The sequence below is a fragment of the Herpailurus yagouaroundi genome, unplaced genomic scaffold (assembly GCF_014898765.1).
Source record: "Herpailurus yagouaroundi ecotype Mexico unplaced genomic scaffold, PumYag 184, whole genome shotgun sequence".
Taxonomy (NCBI): Eukaryota; Metazoa; Chordata; class Mammalia; order Carnivora; family Felidae; genus Herpailurus; species Herpailurus yagouaroundi.
The window spans coordinates 23,727,179-23,737,916 of NW_024412415.1; positions in this window are offsets into that span (position 1 = coordinate 23,727,179).

Genomic DNA, 10,738 nt, shown 5'->3' on the forward strand with positions numbered 1-10,738 from the left:
TGAATCAAAGACTCTAAATGTAAAAGCTAAAACTATTGAACTCCTAAAAGAAAACATAGGCATATATCTTTATGACCTTGGATTAGACAATGGCTTACACCAAAAGCATAAACAACAAAAGAAAAAAAATAAACTGGACTTCATCAAAATTAACTTGTGTTTCAAAGGACACCATCAAGAAAGTGAAAAGACAGTCTATAGAATAGGTGAAAATATTCGCATATCATATATCTGATAAGGAACTTATGTCCATAATATATAAAAAATTAACAGAAATCAATAATAAAAGGACAAATAACTAATTTAAAAGCAGACAAAGGATTTAAATATACATTTCTCCAAAGAAGATATATAAATGGCCAATAAGCACATAGAATACATAGAAAGCCCAATAAACACATAGAAATATGCTCAAAATAATTAATCATTAGGGAGATTCAAATCAAAGCCACAATGAGATACTGCTTCCCACCTACTTGAATGGCTAGACAACAACAAGTGTTGGTTAGGATGTCTGGATACTGGACCCTTCATATAATGCTGGTGGAAATGTAAAATGATATGTTTGCTTCAGAAAAAGTTCCTCAGTGATTAAGGAGAGTTACCATATGACATAGCAAGTCCACTCTTAGGTCCATATTCAAGAGAATTGAAAATATTTACACAAAAATGTCTATACAAAAACTTGCACATGAATGTTCATAGACACTTACTCATTACACCAAATAGCAGCACAAACATCCATCAACTGATCAGTGGAAAAATAAAATGTGGTATGTCCATACAACCAAATATTATTCAGCCACAAAAGGCATGAAGTACTGATGCATGCTACAACATGGATGACCGTTGAAAACAATTTGCTAAGTGAGAGAAACCAGACACAAAAGACCACACATAATATGATTCTACGTATACAAAATGTCCAGAACAGGAAAATCTATAGAGTCAGACAGTAGGGTTTTCAGGACCTGGTTGCCATGGTCTGGAGGAAGAGGAAATGGAGAGTGATTGCAAATATATACCAGATTTCTTTTGGAAGTGCTACAAATGTTCTGGAATTAGATGCACAACTCTGTGAGTAATCTATAACCCCTGAATTATATACCTTAAAAGAGCAAATTTTACAGGAAACACATTATCTCTCAATAAAAAAGAATGTTATGACCATTTAGATTAGCTTTTCTTAAGTAAGCTCTACACCCAACATGGGGCTTGAACTCATAACCCCAAGATCAAGAGTCACATGCTCTACCAACTTGGCTAGCCAGGTACCCCATCATGACCATTTAAAGAACAACCTAGAAGCATTTAGTTGTAGTAGGTACTTGTATTCCTGTGATTCAGCACCTCCCTCCTGTCCATATACTTCTGATAATCAGATCCATAGGGACATATGCATGGGGATGTTTACTGCGTTGTTTTTGACAGAAGGATGTTAAAAACAGTCTAAAAGTCCATCACTAGGGAAATGAAATGTGGTGGATGCATGTTATCAACCATCATGCAGCAGTTAGCAGCAATAAGCCAGATGGACATCTTGCACTTTAAATAGATCCTAGAAACAGTGTCAAGTTAAAAAATAAAAAGAGAGAGAACAAGATCTATAGTAAGCACTATTTGTGTAAATTAAAAATGCATAAACATAACATATTCTTCAATGATATATGCAAATGCAAGAATATAGCATCTTAGAATGGCTACTCTTAGCGGGAGTGAGGACTGGGATAAAGACTCAGAATGAAGGGGGAAAATAATAAAATAAAATAGAAGCAAAGCCAAGGACATGCAAATGTTGATAATGTGCCGTGACTGAGAAGTGTAAATAACTCAACTTTCTGCCCTTGAGGTCTAAGGAGAGACAGAGAAGGAGGAGGATAAGAAAGAAGGACTAGGGAGGAGAGGAGGGCAGAGAGAAGCTAGCTCAAATACACTCCAATATGTTAAGAGATGTTATCTCTAGGAGGTGAGGTTTATTTCCCCATCTCTTTACTTCTCCACCTCTTTTAAAAACAATGGGAAGGGAATATTTTGTTTTGTTTTAAAAGGTTAAGAAATGGGGGCGCCTGGGTGGCTCAGTCGGTTCAGTATCTGACTTTAGCTCAGGTCATGATCTCACAGTTCATGGGTTCAAACCCTGTGTCTGGCTCTATGCTGACAGCTCAGAATCTGGATCCTACTTCAGATTCTGTGTCTCCCTCTCTCTCTGCCCCTCCCCCATTCCCCCCTCCTCTCAAAAACAAACATTAAAAATTTTTTTTAAAAAGATTAAGAAATGACAAAAGTCTTAGATAGCTTTTGAGTGACATTTAAGGGCACCTTGATGCTGCAGACAGCCAAAGGATTATAACCAGTACCATTCCCTTAGGTTGTTAAAGTGGATTAAAAATGACTGCCCTGTGAAGTGTAACCCATCACTGCCTCTCTTCATTCTAATCAGATCTGTTCTAACATAAAATTGACATATTGAGTACTCAGAGAGTCACCAGTGACCTGGATCCCACTCAGCTGTAGTCAAATATTATCATCCTGCTGAAAGAAAGGTATCTGATAGGTTTCTGTCTAGTCTCACAATATGGCGATGTTTCAAAAGTCTCAGAAATCAGTAAAAGAAAGGCTCTTCAAGATTTAATTCAAAACCAGCTGGAAGAATTGGATAGGATAAGCAAGTGTCAGGAATCTTGGAAATTCTCTTAGAGGACATCTCAGTATCTCACTTGGCTCTGTGCTGGGGCAGCACAGTAATTACCCCCACCACTGGATCCACCTAACCCTACTTACAGATTCAACTCAGACCTAAGATCTGATACCACCAGTTAAAAAATTTTTTTTTAATTTTTTTTGATGCTTTTTTTTTTTTGAGAGAGAGAGAGGGAGGGAAGGAGAGAGGGAGGGAGAAAGAGAGAGGGAGCATGCAAGCAGGGGCAGGGAAGAGAGAGAGAAAGAGAGGGAGACAGAGACACAGAATCTGAAGCAGGCTCCAGGATCTGAGTTGTCAGCACAGAGCCCAACTCGGAGTTCGAATTCATAGGCCATAAGATCATGACCTGAGCCGAAGTCACACGCTTAACCGACGGAGCCACCCAGGCGCCCTGATACCACCAGTTTTAGAGGGGAGATGTGAGGAACCCTGGATTTGATACTTTTTAGTATCTCACTATGTCAGCCTTGCACCCCATCCTATGACTTGGTACCCAGGTCCTTGCTACTATAATTCTATTCCATTTCCCTTTCTGGTGCCCCAGTTCCCTCATGACTAGAGTGCTCTCTTGCTTCTCCAAGCCCTGCTCCCTAACCCGCGAGCAAATGACTTCTTAGTGTTGAGAGGCTTTCTACACCATTCTGGCAGAGCTTAATAACTTCTAGGTCTGGCCTAACCTACTCCTGAGTTGACAGAACTATGACAGGATAACAGACCTATGCAAAATATGAAAGAAGCAAAAGAGTGGTCCAGTGGGTTTGTCTGATGGAGGTTGGAGCCCCACAGGAGTTGAACCATGTGAAACAGGTTAGGAACACAAAAGGTATGAGTTAGATGCAGGGGCGGGGGACTCATTTTAATCACTGTTTTGAGCAGAAAGAAAAAAAAAGCGATAGGCCTACAGCTTCGGGCAGATGGTTAATGTTAACAGATGGCAGATAGAAAGAAGTACTATTTTTATTTTTGCTATATTCTTCAACGCAGTGCCATAAAACTAGGGATTGGCATATATTATTCAAATTTTCAGAAAAGTGAAAAGAAAGGTCAATTTTAGAAACCGCAGATTGAGGAACAACTTATTGTTACGATAATAAAACAGGAACAATAATGAAATGCAACATGCATTGAGATATCACAAGATGAGCATGGTACTAAATGTTTTCCACACATGATCTCATTTTAATCGTCACATAAAACCCCTAAAGAAGGTATTATTATCCTCATTTGACAGATGAAACTGAGGCTCAGAGAAGCTGAATAACTTGATGTAGCTCACAATAAAAAGCTAGGATTTAGACCCAGGTGTGTTTAACTACCAAACCTGTGCAGTTCAGATTCCAAAACAAGTTGTTTATGATTGTGTAGAAAATAAAGTGGTATTTGTTAGGGGCCTACATGAGTTGATTAACAGCCCATCATGCCAGACTATATTTAAACCACTTCACTGGAAAGTTATACCCACAAAGTTCAGGGAAGGAAAATGCTGTACAATGTCACTGTAAAGATAAAGAAGAAGAAAAACAGCTTGGTGGACAACAGGCTAAACAGACCTGTAGCTGGAATGATCATTTCCTAAAAGTGTTGCTCAAACAGTGGAACAAACCTACTCATCAGGAGGCCTCCAGTGCCCTGCTGAAGGACTCTGAATTTGCCTGGCCCAGTCAACAATTTTATCAGTGAATTGAATAAAATATGTATGGCATGTTTGTCACATTGTAGAGGACAAAAGAAATAATTATTAGATAACAGAGCAAAAAATTTTTTCTAAAAATCTCATCAGGTTGGAATGTTGAGTCACAGCAGACCAGATAAAAATTATGAAGAAAAAAGATACAGAATCTTTTATTTAGGTCCATAGTACCTTTAAGGAAGACATTGGAGAGAAGTAGGCACACAGCCATCCTGTGACAGATGCTAGAGATGTTAACTACACATTCAATCTGATGATATGATTGTTAAATGGAAAATAAGTCTGGGGCAGTGTTAATAGTGCCAGGATAAACAGACACTATCCTTTCCATCCTCAGCATTAGACATCCAATTTAGGTTCTGGAAATATTTTCTGAGTGGGTTGTTTCAGTTTTCTATTGGTATAAAACCACTCAAACTCGGTAGCTTAATAAATTTTATTCTTATCTCTCATGATTCTGTGTGTTGGTTGGTCTCAATCGTGTGTTTCTTCTCTTGGTTTTGCTCAGAATCTCTCTTGCAGTTGCTCAGTTGACAGCTGGGGCTGAAGCACTCTGGAGGCCCTTGGGCAGGAACATTCAAGATGGCGTCTTCACTCACAGAGCTGACACCTCAGTTCTCCACATGCTATCTTATCCTCCCAGGCATTTCCTCCCCAGCAGGGCAGCTAAACTTTTTACATGTTGGCTTGTTTCCACGGAGCACAATGACTCTAAGTGTCAGACTTTCTCAAGTGACTGACACAGTCACTTCTGCCCATTCAATGTAGGTCAAAGGACAGCCAAAATTCAGGATGGGAGGGACTACATAAGGACATAAATACTAGGAGGAATCATTCGTTGGAGCCCATCTTTGGAGTCCACTGCAGGAAGGCAATGAATTTTATACTTAATTTTATTTTAAAATTTATATATAAGGTGATGGGGCACCTGGGTGGCTCAGTTGTTTAAGTGTCCGACTTCAGCTCAGGTCATCATCTCACAGTCCGAGAGTGTGAGCCCCACGTCAGGCTCTGTGCTGACAGCTCAGAGCCTGGAGCCTGCTTCAGATTCTGTGTCTCCCTCTCTCTCTGCCCCTCCCCTGCTCATGCTCTGTCTCTCTCTGTCTCAAAAAAATATAAAAACATTTTAAAATTTTTAAAAAATAAAATAAAATAAAATTTATATATAAGGTGAAAGACAAATACATTTGGAGATTTTAGCACAGACATGATGTCTTATAGCTCATAAGAGTTTTCAAATTTTGGGAGGACTGTATACAGAAGACAGCTTAAATATACCCTGTATAGCTCCAGTGCACAAAATTAGGACTGGGGGTAGGTTTCAACTCAACTACTATGTATCCAATTGTCAAGGGTGTGGAGAGAAGCTTCTGTCTGAACAGGAAGTCATACTAGATAGACTCCAAGGCCCCCTTCAACCTCAAAAACTAAGTTCGTAATTATACACCTCCTCCTGTTAATTATTCCTTGGTATATTCCATCTCTTCAGCCAGATTTTAAATTGAAGAAGCTGGACAAAACAAAATAAATACAAATATTTCTGGACAGCTTCTAGTGTTAGCTCTCCCAGCAGTCAGCTGCCATATAATTTTGGATAAATCACTTAATATCCCTGGGCCTCAATTTCTTCTGAAAAAGGAAGGGGTTGAATTATAATTTCCCTCCCAGTACAAAGTGAGGATAATAAACAACAACTTTGATGGAATTACTTTAAGAATAAAATGGAAATGAAAGTAGATAAAGTACTTTAGATAGCAACTGGCCTATTCTCTGTGCTTAATAAATATTAGCTTTCATTATTCCCATGGTGACGACAATGATGATGTTTTCTGATTCTATGATTTCCATGTATATAATAAAATCTTGAATCACTTTAGACCTTCACTTCTTTTGCTCTTCTCAGCAGCAATCAGGAAGTAACTCATAATTATCGCTGGTCTAAGTTTTCTGACCAAGTAACCAGGTTCCCACCATGACCTTGTGAAGGGCAAACCCTCAATGAACAGTTGAATTAAATTTGAAATGGTTTGGGCAACAAATGTGTTCTCCTGCTCTATGTCAGCAGAGGGAGCCAAAGAAAAGGAACAAATCCTTTCTCTGATTAGGTACCAAAAAGAGCGAGACAGGTCACGGGCTTTTAGAGGTGTCCTTATTCACCCTTCCTACCCTCATTTTACAAATTACGAAACAGGCCAATGGAGGAAAGGAGATTTCCCAAGGTTACAAAATAATAAGTGGTAAGGTTATCCGAAAAGCAAGTCTGTCTCAATCCCGGTTCCTGGGTCTTTGACTTGTGGTCTTTCATACGCTACTATAATTGTTTTCTTGTTCTTCAAGGAAATTAGCTACAGATTATTGCACCTTCAATGTTCTCTTTTGCCTCACTTATCTGATAGCATAGTCTTTGGGTTTGAATCCTGGCTCTGCCTCTTACTAATTGTGTGACCATGGGCAAGTTACACAGCCTCTCCAAGATTCAGAATCCTATGATTTTAAGTGGTTATAATAATTATACTTCTTTCAAAGGAGGAGCAAATGAAATAATGCAATATAAAATGTCTCGTAAGGCATTTCATGCCTTGAGTGCATGAGGTGCCTTAATAGATATAAATACCCATTTTTGTCAAAAAAAATTATTTTATCTAAATGAATTGAAAATAGATAATGTGGGTCTCAAACTCAGATGCTTACAGAAGCTAGCCATTTAAGTTAAGTTGTCTGGGGGTCGCCAAGGGGGCTCAGTCGGTTAAGCATCTGACTTCAGCTCAGGTCATCATCTCGCCATTCGTGAGTTCGAGTCCTGCATTGGGCTCTGTGCTGACAGCTCAGAGCCTGCTTCTGATTCTGTGTCTCCCTCTCTCTCTGCCCCTCCCCCACTCACACTCTTTCTCTCAAAAATAAATAAACATTTAAAAAAATTAAATAAAATTGCCTGGATATATAACAACAGGGACTTCTAAGGACTATGGCAAACCACAGAGTTCATGGCCAAGGGAGACAACCTTTACTGGGAAGAAATTTAAGCCCACTATTGTCAGATCTTCCAACATGTTGAGAGAAGTTGGGAATCTGGGCTTTTATGTGCAAATTTCTGATTTTCAAAAATGTTGCACAGACCAAATAAAATCCAGGCCAGCAGCTCGTTATTTTCAAGTTAATTTTAGAGTGCCATATGCAACAGACACACAACACACTAGACTTGAGAAACTCAGCCCAATAAATTCAGGAAAAGATATTATGTCTCTCATTTGGAGTGCCAATAATATGAACCCACAGGAATGTTTTTCCAAGGACCTTACTCAGCAAACACACTGAACTCCTGAGGATTCTTTTGCAATCTCTAGAATATCTTCCAGTTTTTCTTGGTGACTTTACATTCTGCCCACTCCATGCCTGATGCCATTTGAGTTACCACAGTCTTCCAGCTTGACTATAAATTATACATTCCACACTGGTACGTTTTTTCTTTACAAGGTAGAAAATAACATTTCACAATTTTATACATAGCATTCATTTTTATTTAACAGCTACCTTCATTAGATATTCATTGAAAAGAGGTTCATTGTAAGCAACAACTAGGTGGGGGGGAGAGGAGTTGGGTGTCTAGAATCTTCTATACCAAACTTCCAATACACATGAAGTATAACAATCACTTTGTTTCAGTCAACCACACACACAAAAATAAACTGTAGGCACATCAGAATGGGAAAGAGAAAATGTAATGATGAATGCAAATGAAAAAAGGGGAAGGGGTCAACTAGCAGAGTGGTTCAATCCAAACTTATTGAAGATCCTTGAGTGGTTTCTACTCTTCCACCGTGGCAGGTGTAAGCTCCATGGTTTATGCTTCATTTCCAGAGAGTAGTATCTCCACCATCTCCCTTCCTACGGGAGAAGAAAGGCTGATTGGAAAATGTTTTGTTTTCATGGTGTCACTAACTGGCAAAATGTTCTCAGCCTCGTAGTTGTATTTAAAGGTAGGTGTGCTGCAGGCTACTTTTCTGGAAATTGTAGGAAGATACTGTCCTGAGTATAACCTTTTGTTTAAAACTGAGGTTTCCCATTAGCTTGGCCAAATGTGATTATGTTGACTTGGTTATATTAGCATTGTTTCAATACTTCAAAGAAGCTTTTTAAAAATCAGCCCAAGAATATTAAGAAACATGACTCAGCCAGGTCAGTGGGAGTGGCACCAAGTTAATGAAACAAGGAGACTGGGAAACCCTGATAGCTGAGATGGGGGCTAAGTGAGACCATCTAGGAGACAGCCAGGGTGTCCTGTGGTCCAGAGTCTCAGGTCTAGTAAGCAGTGGAAACCAGGGCCCTAGGAAGAGAGAGAGAGACAGGGCATGGATGTCACTGTGCCCTCCCCTCCCCAACTCATTTTAATATGGAAGCCAGTGCAATACAAGAAGAGATTAAAAAGAATTTTACATTAAAAGTGAGTATAATTTTCACAAGACAGCAAAGAGTAGTGGAAAATAACTGGAGGCTGAGCTGTCTTGCTTGCTGACTCTGGGGCCTTGGGCAAGCTGCTTTACCTCCTTGGGTTTTAATTTTAAAATTCACAAACTGAAAGATTTAGAAGATAAAAATCGAAGGACTCTTCCAAGTCAGATGTTATACAGTCAGGCATTTTCCCCTGATGTTTTATTGGGAAAAAATTCAAGTCTATAGGAAAGAAATATACTCTTCATCTAGTTTCACCGATTGTGAACATTTTGCTGACTTTGCTTTAATTTTCTGTTCCTGTCTGTTTGTCTCTCTGTCTGTCTATCTATCTATCTATCTCCTACAATCTACCAATCACCTATCCATCCATATAACCACAATATCATAATCACATCTTAGAAAATGACGATAATTCCATATACTCTAACATCCAGCTTTCATTCATATTTGTAATTGTACCAAATTCTTCCAGTCAATTAGGTTTTTAGACTTTAACATTTTAACATATTGGACAACACTTCTCTTTCTTTTCCTTTCTTTTTAAAAATTTATTTGCATTCACTTTCTGAGCAGTCCAGTTATTTTGTAGAACATTTCACACATTCTGGATATGGCTATTTCTCTGTCATGAAATCTTGCACACTCCTCCCTCTATATTTTCTGTACACTGAAAGTTAGGGCTGGTGACTTGTCACATTCAGGTTAAACACCTCGGACAAGAATGCTTCATGGGCAGTTTTTTCTTCTTCATGTTGCCTCCCACCAGGAGCAGGTTCATGTCAGGCTGCCCCAGTAGTCGTCAGGTTAAGTTTGACCCTTGGTTAAGGTGGTGATGGCCAGATCTCTCCAAAGTAAAGATGCTGTTTCTCCTGCTTTGTCATTAGTAATCTGTGGGATAACACTTTGATGTCATACGAACAAACCTTTCACCTAAGTGTCTTAACACCATTGAGATCCTCACCTGAATTCATCATTATGTTGGGTTTGCAGGGATTGCCTCATTTTATCTTCCCTTCTATATTTATTAGCTAACATTCTTCTGTAAAGATGAACTTTCCTTTTTTATTTCTTCTCTCTCTTCCTCTGTCTCTCTTCCTCTGTCTCTCCTCTGTCTCTCTCTCTTCCACTCTGCATGTGTGTGTTTCTCTGCCCGCCGCCCCCCCTTTCCTTCTTCCTCTACTTTATATTACTATGGTCTCGTGAATTTCCTTTAAAATTTAATTTGTAATCAGTTACTCTCTTTATTCTTTTTGATGTCCAAATGGTCCCAAATTTGGCTAGAGGGAGCCCCATAAAGGTGGATCTTGTATCCTTTTCATAAGAACACATGGGTTTTTGAGTTCCTCCTTGCTATCTAGCAATATAAAATATTTCTGATTCACTTCACATTTGCCTTACCTGGATCTAAATTCAACCATTCTCCAAAGAGTCTTGTTTCCTTGTTTCCTTTTAATGCAGAATAATATTCACATCGATCTGAGCAGTAGTACGCTCATAGTAACTAAGTGTCATTACTTATAAGTCTTTTCAAGTGGGCAAAGATATAGATATAGATTCCAGAATTCATATGTTCAAAGAATATATTTTCAAGAATTCATATAATCAAATTGAATATAGGTTTTTAAAAATTCTTTTATTTTCTATTTTCATTTATTTTATAGTAAACTTTTGATTCCTAATATTACTATGTCTACTTATTTGCTTTTTCCTATATTATTTATAGTTTCAAAATTATAATGCTGACATTCCTAATACCCAATAAATACACTAAAGTTCTGGATGCCATTGAATTCTTTTTATTCTTAGAATACATCCTATTAAGGGATGGTTAGCCAGGGTCCTCATATCAAAACTTACTTGAATCAGTTCTTTATATATATATATATATATATATA